The sequence below is a fragment of the Gorilla gorilla genome, chromosome 5, assembly GCF_029281585.2.
Source record: "Gorilla gorilla gorilla isolate KB3781 chromosome 5, NHGRI_mGorGor1-v2.1_pri, whole genome shotgun sequence".
In the NCBI taxonomy this organism is placed as follows: domain Eukaryota; kingdom Metazoa; phylum Chordata; class Mammalia; order Primates; family Hominidae; genus Gorilla; species Gorilla gorilla.
Window position 1 is genome coordinate 195468947 of NC_073229.2, and position 18030 is coordinate 195486976.

Genomic DNA, 18030 nt, shown 5'->3' on the forward strand with positions numbered 1-18030 from the left:
TTGCCGGTCTCGGAAGACATCTGTGGGCAGGTTCTGTAGAGGGAATCTGAGGCTGTGTGGGATGATCTGCAGGACCCCCTGTGGGGAAAGGCAGGAGGCAGCACCAGCTCCTTCACCAGGACCTGAGGGTACTGTGGCTCATCAGGGGCCATCGAGGACATGGAGACCCTGCACAGTGTTTGAGGAGTCCTGCTACATCAGTTTATTCTGGTTTAGGTGGTTGAGGGGAGACTCAGTGAAGTCTTGGGGGTTCAGGGCTACACTGCCAGCCTCTGGGACAGCAGCCCCAGTGTCCCCCGACCCAGGCCTTGCTCCTCCCTGCTGATGAATGCCCACTCTGCTCCCAGATGCACATGTGTCCTGAAGACACCCGGTTCTCATGCTCTTCTCTGCAGCACCTGAATTGGGCATTCCTGGGTAAAGCAGTTTAAGTTACTTTCACTTTTATCCATCTTGTTTCCGTTATTTCAACCATGCATGTCCCTTGTGTATGTAGGATAAAGGTGTCTAAGAATAAAGGTCCATGATTTAAAGTTTTTTCCTCTTCTTTCCCTGTCCTGACCACCTGATCATAAGCTTGTAGAAATAAATTGTGTCTCATGTTGTGTATCTTTTGATGCATCTAGAGAGATGGTTATATTCATATAAATAAACGGGCACATCCAGCACATTATTTCTAGTTGTCGTCTGCTAATAAGTTTACATCTGGTAAATGCCAGTGTTTCTTCAAATGGCTGCATTGCACATGAGTCAATCTGTGTGACAAAGAAAGTGGCAGGTTTTGTACAGCCTTTGTAAAGACATTCTTCAATGCTGCCTTTTAAAATAGAAATGTTAAATCCTGTAACTAATCAACCTATGCCTTGTTAGAGGGCTGACATTTTCAATAATTCCTTTACAAAGGGTAGTGAGATGCATCAGATCCCCCAGTGGCCCCAAGTAGGGACAGTGACAGTCAGCAGTTCTTTACAGACACCTGCTCCGTGGCAGGTTCTCTGCCGGCCCTGGCTGCGGGCGCCCTCATCTAACAGGATGCTTCAGTCCATGGGTGGAGGACAAAGGCCTATGGGCTTGGGGAGCGAGTTCTTTCGTCTCCTACATGACCTTCATCTGCTCGCGTTTCCCACGAAGTGCATCTGGGTTGGAAGGAGATGGTGGTTTCCCACGGAAGTCTGGTCCCTAAGTGACGCCTCTGCTGCCTACATCAAAATCTCCCCGGCTTGCTCCACAATGGTCCCGTCACGTGGTGCAGACTCAGGCGCAGTCTTGTGTGTGCAGAGGCAGGCTTGGTCTAGTGTGCTCTTGATCATGCACCTAGTCACATCTGTTCTACAGTGTTGCATTCTTCTAATTTCCATGCACATCTTTGCATAGGCGTGTTCCCATGCCAATAAGTGGTGTGCAAGGTTCCAGAGTGCGCCAGTATTTCTTTAGTCGGTGTCATGCTGTTGGATATTCAGGTTTTTTAACCTAGTGTAAATAACATTCACATTTCTAAAAACCAGAAGAGTGTTTGTGATTAACATATCATCTTAGTGGATATTAAATTGCTGCATCTGATTTCATTTCTCTTTCCCAAATAAAGAGTCAGTTGTGTGGGCTAGTCTCATTCTGAAACTGCACACTCCCATCCCAGAGGTAGAAAGCGAGATCTCCTGCCTGCATTTCATGGAGCATGTGATTTTGGAGGTGTCCAGTCCCAGCAAACAGACCCCACATTCTTTTCCTTCAGTGACTCAGACGCAATATGTGGAGAGTCCCAGACAGTATCGCTCCCTCACGTTCATTAACCTCCAGAGATTAAACATCACCTGATACACAGAACTGTGGGTTCCCCGTTTGGCTAAGCATCAGGTGCAGCCAGGTTCTTACCTAGGTGCACGTGACAAGGTGCTGCCAGATGCCACCAGCGCAGACAGTCAGTGAGCCCACCTCATCAGAGGGCACATGAGATCCCCAAATGAGAAAGAACTCTAAGGAGCCGAAATCTGCCAAGATGGGTACATTAAAGCTTGCAAGTTTGCACGTGAGCGCACCCTCAGACTCAGCCAGTTTATTCTCCTTTGCAGTCCATTCTGAAAAGTCCAGCCAGATGATGGCTAAAGAGTAGAGAATGGAAGGTGGAAGGCAGTTGCTGCTTGCAGAAGAGGCACGCTGGCAGCATTGGCAGGGAGGAAGAGACTGGAAACTGAGTAGCAGATCCGAGAAACCAAAATGCTCAGCAAATGAGGGCAGGTGGCATGGAGCTACTTCCCTGGGTCCAAGAGCCTAATTACCTTATTGTTCCATAAGTTCATGGCCTGCGGTCATCAGGGAAAATAAAACACGGACTGGGGGTCAGTCTTTTCTGTTTAGAGGAGGCTCCCCGAAACCTCCCCCTCCCGGGTTCAAGCGATTCTCCTGCCTCAGCCTCCCGAGTAGCTGGAACTATAGGCGCCCTCCACCACTCCCGGCTAATTTTTTTTTTTTGTAGAGACGGGGTTTCACCGTGTTAGCCAGGATGGTCTCGATCTCCTGACCTCGCGATCCGCCCGCCTCGGCCTCCCAAAGTGCTGGGATTACAGGCGTGAGCCACCGCGCCCGGCCTCAGCTGGTTTTTCAAAAGTCATGGCGTGTAATTGTCAGAACAGTGAACTTCGGAGATCCACCGGAGGGGCGAGGCCACAGCTCAACCGCGAGCACCTGAGCATCCTGCACCGCCTGCGACGGCCGTCAGGGGGCGCGATGCCGCCTCACAGAACCTCAAGAGGCGCCCGGGTTCCGGCACAGAAGCCCGGCGGCTCCAGGGGGCGGAGCCGAGCCTCCTCCTCAGGACCTACGCAGGAGGCGCCGTCATCCCTACAGGGACACCTGAGAGGACCCAGCCTCCTCCTCCTCAGGACCCACTCGGGAGACGCCGCTGGCTCTATAGGAACACCTGGGGACCGTGGCCAGGGACGACCCAGCCTCCTTCTCCTCAGCTCCTCAGGAACGACTGGGGAAGCTGTGGCTTCATGGTCCCCGAGGCTGCCCGAGGAAAGGTGAGGAAAAGCTTTCCGTCCCGGCTCAGTGCTGAGGCGGCCGCGCTGCCTCGCGCTCCACTTTCTCAAGTTGTATTTATTTTATTTTACAAAGTGGCCCATCATTAAGTGGCTTTGTTATTCATTATTACAGCATACCTGAGTTGTTTCGTTTTTAAATTTTTGACCAATTTGGGTTTGTTTGGGGTGGATCCGGGACAGAGAAGGGAGAAACCCTGAGGGCAACATGGAGAGCCCCAGGGAGACGCGCACCCCACGACTTGCTTTTATTTGCGTTCCAGTGGCTCGTTTTTCTTAGAGTGTTAAAGTACTTGAAAAATATTGAAGACCAGATGTAGATGTGAGTTTTCACAACCGTATTTTAAGTGTAAATACTGGACTTTGTCTGTTAACAGGATTTTAGGTAAAATAAATTTAAGCGGAGTTTATTTCGGCAAAGGAATGGTTCATGAATCACGCAGGAAGCACCAGAACGGAAGTCGGCTTGGGGCTTCGAGCTCTTAGGGTGGCCCGTAAGTGAGGCTCCTCAGTGGCTCCAGCTAGGCGACCGCCTGTGGTGGGGATGCTTCCCTCGGCGTCCCTAGTCATACAGCCAACTGGCTGCTGGGCTTTTTGGCATTGACTGTGGTTGGTTTGTGAATTTTTTTAAGTCAGTTCACATGCCTCCAAGTTCGGTTTCTGTTTGCTTAGGGAAGGCCTCAGGCTAACCCCCGCCGTATTTGCTTTAACATGTCAAAACCATAATTTATTTTTCATTTTGCTTTCCTGGCATTAATAGAAGTAAATTCACATTTGTGCGTTATTCAGAAAGTCAGTTTAATTGGCAACCTATTTGTGATGGTGCATAAAATAATGTCTTTTAATCATTGGCATCTTAGATTAGATGAAATATGTTAACTCTCTTAAGCTTTGTTATTAACCCATAACAAGAGTTAAGTTTCTTTTTTTCTCCTAGGCTTTGACCATTTAAAATACACTCAGGCATCTCGTAACGATGTTATACTTTCTGAGAAATGTGTCCTTAGGTGATTTCATCTTTGTGTGAACACTGTAGAGTGTCCTTATAAAACTTAGATGGTGTAGCCCACTCCACACCTAAGTTACATAGTATAGCCTATTGCTCCCAGGCTACGAACCTGTACAGCATGTCTCTGTACTGAATGCTGTAGTCAACCATAACACCATGGTGATTGTAGATTGTGATCCCAGAATATCTGGGACAGGTCTCAGTCAATTTAGAAAGCTTATTTTGCCAAGATTAAGGACACGCCCGTGACACAGCCTCAAGAGGTCCTGACGACGTGTGTCCAAGGTGGCCAGGGTAGAGCTTGCTTTTGTACATTTTAGGGATACATGAGACGTGTAAGATGTACAGTCATTTGGCCCAGTAAGGCGGGACAACTGGAAGCAGGAAGTGGGGGTGCTTCCAGGTCAGAAGTAGGTTAGAGACAAAAGGTTGCATTCTTTTGAATCCTTCATCAGCCTTCCACTGAATACACAATTTAGTCTGGCTCAATGAATCTGCATTTTTACATAAATAATAGGGCAGAGGAAGCAATCAGATATGCATCTGTCTCAGGTGAGGGATGACTTTGAGTGCTGTCTGTCCTTTGTCCAAAAGGAAATTCTTTGTGGGCAAATTGTGAGTGAGGTATGTAGCTTTTTGTCTTTGTAGCTATCTTAGTTAGGAATAGAATGAGGGCAGATTTGCCTGACATAGCTCCCAGCTTGACTTTTCCCTTGGCTTAGTGATTTGGGGGTCCTGAGATTTATTTTCCTCTCATGGTATCAGAACAGAGAAAAGGTAATGCGTTGAGCCATGAGCTTATGACAAGATGGCTAGGAAGGAATTTTTCAGCTCCATTTTTATCTCATGGGACCACCATCATATGTATGCAATGCACGAGTGTAAAATCACATTTAGTTAAGTCAGCTTACACTAAGCTATGGACCCAGATGGTCCTGGGGCCTTTTTCCACTGGGAGATCTTTAAGGACCTTTCTTAGCTTTTCTATGCTAATTGGTATATTCATAGTTGCCTTATTTCAGTGCCCATTTTGTTAATGTGTATTTTTACTAGGAAATCACCCATTTTTCTAGGTTTCCAGTTTGATGCAATTATTTGACTTTTAATTTCTCCTCTGTTTTTAGTTTTGTACATAATTTTCCTATCTACTTTTGCACTCTTTTTTCCATCAACAATATTTTTAAAATATACTTTTTAGCTTTTTTTGAAGAATTGTTATGTTTGACAATTTTTTATGACCTAATCATGACCGTAAATGATTTTTAATTAATTTCAGCTTAATGTCTTTTGTAGGGCACAACTGTTAAAATACAAAATTACAACAAATGTGGGTTTGCAGATCTTAATTGGCTTTTTTTTTGTGGTTCTAGAATCAGGCAGCAGTCCAGACCAAAAATGGTTCAGAATGATCTGCCACACAACATGTGCGGGTTATATTTATAGCCAGAGAAAAAAAGTGACATACAGAAAACAGAAGTGAGGTATAGAGGTGGCTGGATTGGTTACAGACCTGGTTACAGCCCGGATTTGCCTTCTTGGAACTTGTTTTGAACAGCTGGCTGCTGGCCATTGACTGACACTCGGCTGATGTGATTGGCTGAACCGCCGCAATTTGTTACCATGATACATCCCCAAGTCAGATTTTCAGTTTGTTTCTATACTAAATTAGGTTGCGATTCTTCTTCTTCTTCTTCCCTTTTCTTTTTTGAGGCGGAGTCTCGCTCTGTCGCCCAGGCTGGAGTGCAGTGGCGCGATCTCAGCTCACAGCAAGCTCCGCCTCCCGGGTTCATGCCATTCTCCTGTCCCGGCCTCCCGAGTAGCTGGGACTGCAGGCTGCCGCCACCAAGTCCGGCTAATTTTTTTGTATTTTTCTTTAGTAGAGACTGGGTTTCACCTTGTAAGCCATGATGGTCTCGATTTCCTGACCTCATGATCCACCCGTCTCGGCCTCCCAAAGTGCCGGGATTACAGGTGTGAGGCACGGCGCCCTGCCGCGACTCTTTACAAGGACTCCTTGGGAGGCTTCTAAAGCCCAAATGTTGTTTGATGTAAGAATTCCTCCCTTTTGGTCAGCCTCTCAATTTTGAGATATTGATCAAAACTTTGGGCATTGGTGTCACTCTTTGTTATCGTAAATTGAGTTATTAGGACTTATTTGCTTTCAGTGTGGCATTTTCAAGTTTTATTTGGTCTCAGTGCCCTCTGGGCAATAGCAGAACACTGTGTTGTGTAAGGCGGAAATAGAGCAATAGAAAATAACAACTGATTTGTTAATATCAGATTACTTCAAGTTACTTGTTTTGGTAAGAATTAAAGCAGAGGGGACTTCTTTATGCTGACTCAGGTAGACTGGAATCTCTTCAGGGAAAAAGGGAGCTCTTTTGGGATCTATCTACTTCCTTAAAGTTTCAGCTTTGTTGTGTGTCATTCAGCGTGAGTGTCTCCATTCTGGTTTTGCCTGCTCAGTGTGGCCTAATGCGGGAGTTGTGACCAAAACAATGACCTCCCGTAATTTGTTCAACAGTTCTCCCCTTTTGGTTAGGTTCCTACCTAGGTGAGGGTGTGACTAAAAACTTAGGGCATTAGCAGTATTCTCAGTAACTATCATTTTAGGTTTCCGGTCTCAACACATCATTTAAGAAGTCAGTAAAGCTTTCTTCTATTGTGACAGCATATTTAATACTGAGAAAGAAAAGAAAATTTTTATCTTGCGAATGTGAGCTTCCTCTAAATTATCAGGTCCAGGGAGGCATGGGAATGAGGCAGCAGTCACGTCCCATTTCCCTCTTAGCTAAGTAATCATATCTTGAAGCTGCTTGCTATGTAGACTAGACTGACTGTCATCAGCTATAGATTAACCTAAGAGTGTCTTTGAATATTTTTTCCAGTGGCAAATATTTGCTTCTGTTGTATCGTAGCTGAAAGGAATGCTGGGAAACAAAATAAAGACAAGCATTCATTAGAATAAGTGATCCAGTCACAAGGAATCAATTTGAACTTTTTTTTTTCACAAAGTCATACTTTGAAAACGTCCAGCCATAAATTGAAATAGTCTCCAAAATGTGAATTTTTTTCCCTGGTTCTAAGATGACCAGCTTTCTTAGAGAGTGAACTACACCATAAGAAAAATGATATGACCATGTTTACACATATATGTTATCATAACATAAAACATGTAAAAGGGGCATTTCTTTGAAAGTATATATTAGTCTGTATAATTTACTTTGCAGTATCATGAATGCTCTTATTTTTAAAAGTAGGAGTAGTTACTGTCAATTACTAATTTTTAGTACAAATAATTTAGCAGATATCTGAAAAAATTACAATTTTTAAATAGAGGTTTTATTTTAAATTAGTTTTAGATTCATATAGAAATTGGGAAGAAAATGCAGATTTCCCATGTAGATGCAACCTAGTTTCCCCTCTTTTTAACATATCAACATGTATCAGATAGGTTTAACAGCTTTTTTTTTTTTTTTTTCCCAGACAGAGTCTCAACCAGGCTGGAGTGCAGTGGCGTGATCTCGGCTCACTGCAACCTCCGCCTCCCAGGTTCAAGCGATTCTCCTGCCTCAGCCTCCTGAGTAGCTGGTATTACAGGTGCCTGCCATCATGCCCGGCTAATTTTTGTATTTTTAGTAGAGATGAGGTTTCACCACGTTGGCCAGGCTGGTCTTGAACTCCTGATCTCAGGTGATCCGCCCGCCTCAGCCTCCCAAAGTGCTGGGATTACAGGCATGAGCCACCACTCCTGACCAACATCTTACATCATTTCTTGTCATACTTAATGACTGGGTATTACTATATTATTAAATAAGCTCACATCTTATTTGGTTTCCCTTAGTTCTGCCTTTTTCTCTCCCAGGATCCTATCTAGGATCCCATAGGACATTTAGTCATCATGTCAGGCTCTTCTTGGCTGTGACAGTCTCTCAGACTTTACTTCTGAGGACCTGGAACAGTGTTAGGAGGATTGGTCAGGTATTGTGTAGAATGTCCTCCATTGTGGTTTACTTGGGGCTTTTCTCATAATCAGCCTGGGTTTAGGGGTTTGCGGGAAGCAGAGCAGATGTGTAGTGTGTCCACAAAAAGAGTCAAAGACTGTAAAATATTTGAAGAGATGTATTCTGAGCCAAATATGAGTGACCATGGCCCTTGACACAGCCCTCAGGAGACCCTGAGAACATGTGCTCAAGGTCGTTGGGGTACAGGTTGGTTCTATACATTTTAGGGAGATAGGAGACATCAATCAAGTGTATTTAAGATATATATTGGTTCGGTCCAGAAAGGTGGGACAACCCAATGGATTAGGGTGGGATGGGGCTTCCAGGTTATAGGTACATTTAAAATTTTTCTGATTGGCAGTTTGTTGAAAGACTTACTATCAATAGAAAGGAGTGTCTGGGTTATGGTAAGGGGTTATGGAGACCAAGGTTTTATCATGGAGATGAAGCTTCCAGGTAGCAGGCTTCAGAGAGAATAGATTGTAAATGTTTCTTATCAGATTTAAGGTTGTGTTGATGTTAAATGCTGATTGGCTTTTCCTGAATTCCAAAAGGGAGGAGGGCATAATGAGGCATGTCTGACCACCTCTTTCCCATCATAGCCTGAACCAGTCTTCCAGGTTAACTTTGGTGTCCCCTGGTGGAGAGGTGGTTGTGGGAAAGATCTTTGAATTTTATTTTTGGTTTGCATGTGCTAGTGTAGTCACTTCATGCTGTCACTTCATGCTCTCAAGATGTGTTATCACCATTAATGTTAACTTTTATCACTTGGTTGAGGCAGTGTTTTCAGGTTTTTCACTGTGAGGTTACTTTTTTCCCATGTCTATATTGTATGTATGCTTTTGGAGGAAGTCATCATGCAGAGCTCATACTTAAAGGAGTGGGGAGTTAGCCCCACCTCCTTGATGGCTGTCTATATCAGGTATTTGGAATTCTTCTGTATAAGAGGTTTCTATTCAGCCCATTTGCATATCTGTTTAATCATTTATTTATACCAGTATGGGTCTACAGATAGTTACTTTAATCTTTTGGTTATCTAATTGTACAGTATTTTGTTGCTCTTTGTTCATACCTGTGGCCATTGGTAGCTCTTTCCACTGGCTCCTTTTACATAATTTCATGTTTTTTTTTTTATAATTTATTTCTGTTACTTCAAAAGTACCCTGGCTCATATATTTTCTGTCCCAGTCCTAGTTTCAGCTATTTCTTCTAATAGCCCTGATTTCTTTTGTTAGAGAATGGTATGAAAAACTTACACCTGGCCACTAAATGTGGTCATTGCATCATGACACTTACAGCTAACAGTGCAAAGAAATATATGTGTGTCTTCTAACTTGTATGCACCCACTTAATTATAAAGGTTTCTATGTGGAATCATCTATGTATATGTTAAGCTAAATGTGAATTTATACTTATGTTGTGTATATATATTCTGACTCATTATGACAGAGATCATTCTAGGCTTCCCTATTTTTTATCTGTAACTTCTCACTGTAATAGTGAGGAACCTGGCTCCTACTATCTGCCATTTATTTCATCCCTTGTACCATTGGGAACAAGGAATTCATTCTTGATCAAGATTCCAGGTTGGGACTTAATAAGAAATATATGTTTGGTCTGTGTCTGCAGTTCCTGGTACAGAGCTTCTAAAACTATTATAATTTCCTGAACAGTAGGGGTGCTAGGAGCATCTTGTGTTCTAATATTTGGTCTTTGGCCCTGGTTCCTGACGCAGAGTTCCTAAATCTCTTGGAATCTCCTGGATAATAGGAATGGCTTCTGTTCTAATAAGGACACTCTGTGGGTTCCTGGATGGTTTCAGGATGGGGATGGTCACCAGAAAGACCAAGCCATGATAAGAAGGTTGTAACTTTTAGCTTAACATGCAATCCTTTGAGGGTGTGAAGGGACTGGAAATGGAGTTAATAATCCGTCATGTCTACATGATGAAGCTTCCATAAAAATTCCTAAAATATGGAATTTGGAAAGTTCCAGATCAAGGCTGACAGATTTGATGTCTAGTGAGGGCTCATCTATCATGGATAGTGCCTTCTAGCATGTCGTGACATGGCAGAATGGGGAAACGGGCTCCTAGATGCTTTTATAAGGGCACTGGTTTCATTCATGAGGACAGCACTCTCATGATCCGATCACCTCTCGGTTACCTCTGAATACCATCCCTTTGGGGATTACATTTCAAAATAGGAATTTGGGGTGGGGGTGTACACACATTGAGACCATAATAACTAGTAAACATAAGTAAGTATTTCCTAGTTCCGTAAGCCATCATAGCAAATTGTCAAACCTGAAGAGGGGGTGTAGGAATGCCTAGTTTCTGGCCAAGTCATATAGAAGTTTGGGTAAACTGGGGATTCACTACTTGTGATTGGCATCTGAGGTTGTGGACAGTCTGGTGTTACTAAGCCCTTAACCTGTAGGGTGTATACTAACTCCAGGTAATCAGTGTCACAGTTGAATTACAGGATACCCAATTGTTTTCCAGAGAGTTGGAATATTGGTTGGTATGGAAAACACCCCCCACCCCCCACAATTTGCTGTTAAAAGTGGAGTGTTGATAGTATAGAGGAAAATCATGGTTATTTTTCTTTTTACAGATATAGTAGTTTCAAAATTAACTATTATCCCTATGGGAAATAACTTTATAAAATGAAGTCCACTGTTCGTGTATATAGTACGTTTTGTTTTTAGTCTATGGATTCTACTCATTTCCAGCTCAGCACCTTTGGCCCACCACTTGCAACATACATTGGTAATACAGTTCGATTCTTGGTTGCACTCTGTATTTTGTCCTTAGATACTTCCACATCCTAAATCATTTAATTTGTGTAGATTGTGATTTGTTCTTTGTGCATTAAAATTCTGTGGGTTTTATCAAATGCATAGTGTCAGATATCCACTACTGAAGTAGCATACAGAATACTTCAAATCCCCACCCCAGACAGTCACTGATCTGACTATCATCTCTTTGGTTGTGCTTTTTCCAGAATGTTATATGAATGGAGTCATATAATGTATAGCATCTTCATACTGCCACCCTTTACTTAGCAACATAGATGCAAGATTCATTCATTTGTTTTCATGGATTGACAGTTCATTCCTTTCTGTTGGTGAATGGTATTCCATTGCATGGTTGTACTTCAAATTGATTATGCATTCAGCTATTGAAGAACGTTCTGATTACTTCAAGTTTTGGCCATTATGAGTAGAGTGGCTCATATATAATTACATGCTAGTTTTTGTTTGAACATAATTTTTCAAAGCAGCTGTCTAAACATACACAATTTAGGGGTGCATTTGTTGGATTGTAAGGTAAGACTTGTTTATCTTTGGGAAAAACTGTCAAACTATTTCCCAAAGTGGCTGTACCCATTCATGCATTCTGCCAGTAATGAATGGCCGTACCTATTGTTCTTCAACCTCCAATTGTTACTGTTGAGATTTTTTAAGAGTCCCACAGTTGTACTAGGTGTGCAGTGATATCTCAGCATTATTTTAATTTGCAGTCTCCTAATGAGATATATTGAGCATCCTTTTGTGTGATTATGTGCTATCTGTGTATTTTCTTTTTTTTTCTTTTTTCTTTTTTTTTAATTGAGATAGAGTCTCATTCTGTCACTCAGGCTGGAGTGCAGTGGCATGATCTTCGGTCACTGCAACCTCCACCTCTGATGTTCAAGCAATTCTCTTGCATCAGCCTCCCAAGTAGCTGGGATTACAGGCACCCACCACCATGCCTGGCTATTTTTTTTGTATTTTTAGTAGAGAGGGGGTATCACTATGTTGGCCAGGCTGATCTCAAATTCCTGACCTCAGGTGACTCACCCGCCTCAGCCTCCCAAAGTGCTGGGGTTATAGGCATGAGCCACCACACCTGGCCTGCTATCTATATATTTTATTTGGCTGGATGTCTGTTCAGATATTTACCCAGTTTTATTTGGGTTTTTAGTTTTCTTAGTGTTCGTTTGAAGAGTTCTTTGTGTATTTTCAATACAGTTTTTAAAATCACGTTTGTATTTTGTAAATATCTTCTCACAGTGTGTCTTGTCTTTTTGTTCTCTGAATAGGGTTTTTCATAGTAGAAAATTTAGTTTTATAAAGTCTGTTCTCAGTATTTTCACGAATTGGCACTTGATGCTGTGTATTAAAACTCAACACCAGATCCAATGTCTCTTAGGTTTTCTTTTAGATTGTTTATAGTTTTGCCTTTGAAGTTGTAGTCTCTGGACTATTTTGAGTAGGTTTTTCTGTTTTAATTTGTGTATAGAGTCATTTCATTCTATATGGCTTCCAAATAACTCTTCCATCACCATTTATGGGAAGGGTATGGATATAGTGGCCTTTACTTCGGTTTGAATTTCCAAAATTATGACACTGAATAAACCGAATATTGAATTTTATAGGGATTTCAGGACAGCCAGGAGGGGGCGCACATCCGCCGAGAAACTGTGAGCAAGAGCGTCTGTGCTGAACCACGGAGCCACCAGAGGGCGCGCGATCCCGCCCCAACCAACTTCCCGCGGAGGTGCCAGAAGCAGCGAGGAGCTTCAACTTCCTCAGGGCAGCACGAGGGTCGTGTTAACTTGGTGTTCTTCATTGGTGAGTAAAAAGCTCCTGTCCACGGCCCTGAGTGCCAAGGAGTGAGTCTTTAGAGCACTCAGCAGAGGAAGAAATCCATCTAGAAAAATAAAACCCCCAAATCTCACTGTTTGGAGTACACCCTAACATCATTGTCAATGTCCAAGACACAGTGGCTGCTAATATATATTCTTACAGTGGCCTCTAATATAATAATCACACTGTGCCCTACATTACTATGATATCCACACCGTGCCCTAACAGCCATATAGTATCCACATCATGCCCTAACACTGATGTAATCCACACCATCGCTTCCAATACTAATGTAGTAATATCCACACCGTGCCCTATCACTGATCTAGTCGAGACCATCGCTTCCAATACCAATGTAATAATATTCCCACCATGCCCTATCACTGATCTAATCCACACCATCGCTTCCAATTCTAATGTAATAATATCCACACCATGCCCTATCACTGTTCTAGTCCACACCATCGCTTCCAATGCTAATGTAATAATATGCACACCATGCCCTATCACTGATCTAGTCCACACCATTGCTTCCAATACTAATGTAGTAATATCCACACCATGCCCTATCACTGATCCAGTCCACACCATCGCTTCCAATACTAATGTAATAATATCCACACCATGCTCTATCACTGATCTAGTCCACACCATCGCTTCCAATACTAATGTAATAATATCCACACTATGCGCTATCACTCATCTAATCCACACCATCGCTTCCAATATTAATGTAATAATATCCACACCATGCTCTATCACTGATCTAATCCACACCATCGCTTCCAATAGTAATGTAGTAATATCCCCACCATGCCCTATCACTGATCTAATCCACACCATCTCTTCCAATACTAATGTAATAATATCCACACCATGCCCTATCACTGATCTAATCCACACCATCGCTTCCAATACTAATGTAATAATATCCACACCATGCCCTATCACTGATCTAGTCCACACCATCGCTTCCAATCGTAATGTAGTAATATCCACACCATGCCCAATCACTGATCTAGTCCACACCATCGCTTCCAATACTAATGTAGTAATATCCACACCATGTCCTATCCCTCATCTAGTCCACACCATCACTTCCAATACTAATGTAGTAATATCCACACCATGCCCTGTCACTGATCTAGTCCACACCATCGCTTCCAATACTAATGTAATAATATCCACACCATGCCCTATCACTGATCTAGTCCACACCATCACTTCCAATACTAATGTTATAATATCCACACCATGCCCTATCACTGATCTAATCCACACCGTCACTTCCAATACTAATGTAGTAATATCCACACCATGCCCTATCACTGATCTAGTCCACACCATCGCTTCCAATACTAAGGTAATAATATCCACACCATGCCCTATCACTGATCTAGTCCACACCATCGCTTCCAATACTAAGGTAATAATATCCACACCATGCCCTGTCAATGATCTAATCCACAGCATCGCTTCCAATACTAATGTAGTAATATCCACACCATGCCGTATCACTGATCTAATCCACACCATCGCTTCCAATACTAATGTAATAATATCCACACCATGCCCTAACACTGATCTAGTCCACACCATCGCTTCCAATAGTAATGTAATAATATCCACAGCATGCCCTAACACTGATCTAGTCCACACCATCGCTTCCAATGCTAATGTAGTAATATCCACACCATGCCCTATCACTGATCTAATCCACACCATCGCTTCCAATACTAATGTAATAATATCCACACCATGCCCTATCACTGATCTAGTCCACACCATTGCTTCCAATAGTAATGTAGTAATATCCACAGCATGCCCTATCACTGATCTAATCCTCACCATCGCTTCCACTACTAATGTAGTAATATCCACACCATGCCCTATCACTGATCTAGTCCACTCCATCGCTTCCAGTACTAATGTAATAATATCCCCACCATGCCCTATCACTGATCTAGTCCACACCATCTCTTCCAATAGTAATGTAGTAATATCCACACGATGCCCTATCACTGATCTAGTCCACGCCATCTCTTCCAATACTAATGTAATAATATCCACACCATGCCCTATCACTGATCTAATCCACACCATTGCTTCCAATGCTAATATAATAATATCCACACCATGACGTATCACTGATCTAGTCCACACCATCGCTTCCAATACTAATGTGGTAATATCCACACCATGCCCTATCACTGATCTAGTCCACACCATCGCTTCCAATACAGCTTCCATGCCCTTCTGTTTTGTAGTTTTGGTTGTGATGGGGTGGGGTTAGGGCTAGGGAGGGGGGTTTTGGCTGTGTTGCCCTGAGGTCAAAGTGATCCGCCTGCCTCTGCTGCCAAAGTGCTGGGATTAGAGGCGTGCACCACTGCACCTGGCTGCTGTAAAGTCTTATTTCACACAGCTGAGACATATTTTAGGAAGTTTGCTAAAAGACCCCTGGAGACCTCCTTATTGTGACCTCCCTGTTATTGTGTTTAATTTGATTGAACTTTTCTGCCCTCCTGCTTTTCAGCTTCTCTAATAGTCTCACATTAAAGCAATTCTAAGAACCACCAAAAAGGGGAAATTTTTTCTTGAAAGCAATAAAATGATATGGACTTTTTGAATGTAAAATATATGAAGTCAGTCATTATACGTTAGTGCTGCTCTGACATAGGGACGTAGTATTGAGAAGCAACTTTTGCTTGATTTTCAGAGAAATGGAATCATCGTATCGCTGATCTACGTAAACAAATTGAAGAATTGTCTGAAAGAAAATATGGTATGTCTAAACTGGAAAAGTCCTGTAATCTTATGTTCATGGGCGTTTACACAATGGAGTTACTGTTCATCATGGGGGTACCGTGGACAATCCCAGGGCTGCCGGCGAGTCATGCCATCCTTACACATTTCTCCTTGTAAGGTGCTTTGTAGTGTCTACACACTTTGTTTCTAGATTGCTGCAAAGCTGAGGAAAAGTTGTATTTCTTTAGTTATTAGTTAGCATTTCTTTTAAACTTTCAGTATGGAGATTGGAAATTTATTTACATATTTATTGCAAAGCCCTGGATCTTAGGGATTTCATTGAATTATTTATTTATTTTTTTTTGAGACGGAGCCTCACTCTGTCGCCCAGGCTGGAGTGCAGTGGCACGATCTCGGCTCACTGCAACCTCCGCCTCCTGGGTTCAAGCAGTTCTCTGCCTCAGCCTCCTGAGCAGCTAGGATTACAGGCACCAGCCACCACGCCTGGCTGATTTTTGTATTTTTAGTAGAGACGGGCTTTCATGATCTTGGCTAGGCTGGTCTTGAACTGCTGACCTCCTGATCCACTCACCTCAGCCTCCCAAAGTGCTGGGATTACAGGTGTGAGCTGCCATGCCTGGCCAAATATTATTTTTTTAAATGAATTGTTTCTCTTAGTCTGCTTTGTTAAATTTGGAATTCATCTGGGCGCGGTGGCTCACACCTGTAATCCCAGCACTTTGGGAGGCCAAGGCAGGCAGATATCTACGTCGGGAGTTCGAGACCAGCCTGACCAACATGGAGAAACCCCGTCTCTACTAAAAATACAAAATTAGACGGGTGTGGTGGCGCATGTCTGTAATCCCAGCTTTTCAGGAGGCCAAGGCAGGAGAATCGCTTGAACCCAGGAGGCAGAGGTTGCGGTGAGCCGAGGTTGCACCATTGCACTCTAGCCTGGGCAAAAAGAGCAAAACTCCATCTCAAAATAAATAAATAAATAAAATGTTCAGCACTCACCAAGGTGCCCCTATTGTCTCTACTTTTATCTTGATGCATCACTGAATTGATATTAGATTTCAAATTCATCATCGCCCTGATACTATTCTATCCTGAAGCCACCTTTATATAGTGATGAAAGAAATTAGCGATTTGTTATTATCCTCTCTCTGTTGGTATACATCAAATGCTCACCTAAAAAGAGCAACAACCAGTGGAAAACATGATGTTTTTATTTGGGTGACTATTTACTTGTAACCTACTAGCAAACTATAAAATTGTATGATATGCAGAATTTTAACTGAATTGCTTTAAGTGAACATTTAAACATGATAAACAATATTGATGGTATTTATGTTAATGTACTTAAAATGAACATTTTTCTTCATTATGAGTAATATAACCTACTCCTCAATGAAAACCTAGCACTAAATTTGCTAATGAATTCAATAACATTTCCATAATATTTTTAGTTACATGCTTAAGGTTCTCTTAGTGTTTCTCCCACTTTTTAATAGCTTATGCCTTTTTCACCTTTGGTTTATTTTGGTTCATTTTAAAGCAAAAACCTCACAACATGTGATATCTGGAAACACTGTAACCTAGTGGTAAGACCATAGGCCCTGGGGACACAGGCTGGCCACATCTCTTCTCCTGTCTGAGCTTTAGTATCCTCTTTTGTGGTCATGAGAACTGAAGATCTGTCCCGAAGATTTGATAAGATAGTAAAGTGCTTCACATAATACCAGACATATACACAGTAAATGCTTCCTCCTTATATTTTTATTGATTGATTGATTGAGACAGAATCTTGCTCTCTTGCCCAGGCTGGAATGCAGTGGCGTGATAATGGTTTCTGCAACCTCCACCTCCTGGGTTCAGGCAATTCTCCTGCCTCAGCCTCCCGAGTAGCTGGGATTACAGTTGCCTGCCACCATGCCCAGCTAATTATTGTACTTTTAGTACAGACGTGGTTTTACCATGTTGGCCAGGCTGGTCTTGAACTCCTGACCTCATGATCTGCCTGCCTCGGCCTCCCAAACTGCTGGGATTACAGGTGTGAGCCACTGTGCCCAGCCTGTCTTTTCTCTTCACACCCGCAGTTCATGATGAAATATTAAATATGTACTAGTGGATATTACTTTGTTGAATATTGTCTAGTGAATATTAAGTATTTATTCTCACCTTTCAGACATGAACTTATGAATTCAACAGGTGAAGATTTACAACTTGATAAATCAGCTTTGTGAGGTACGTCTTCAGTCTTAAGTCAGATTAGAAGATTATGTGAGGTAATTAACACTTAACATTGATTTAATGGTAGCTTCCACATGAAATAGTATGCCTCTAAGTATTAATTATGTTCTAGGACAGGAGAATTCATGTTGTCAAAATTCTCATACTCTCTAGAGCAATAAACATTTTCTTTTTATTAGTAAATATTGCATTTATGGGTAGACAAAACTGAACGAACAATATTTGTTCTACTTTTGAGATGCAAGATTCATCTGGCATAATGCATTGAACAGGTTATTATTGAAGTCTACACCAGTCAACTGAATAAGCATTCATCAAATGTCCATGATATGCAGGACGTAAGTTTTCT

At 42.3% G+C, this 18030-nt stretch overlaps 1 pseudogene; it reads left to right on the plus strand.

The window, feature by feature from the left end:
• Positions 1-17769, plus strand: part of LOC129534552 (NADH dehydrogenase [ubiquinone] 1 alpha subcomplex subunit 8-like) — a 108578-nt pseudogene extending 90809 nt beyond the window's left edge.
• The last annotated feature ends 261 nt before the right edge of the window (positions 17770-18030 follow it).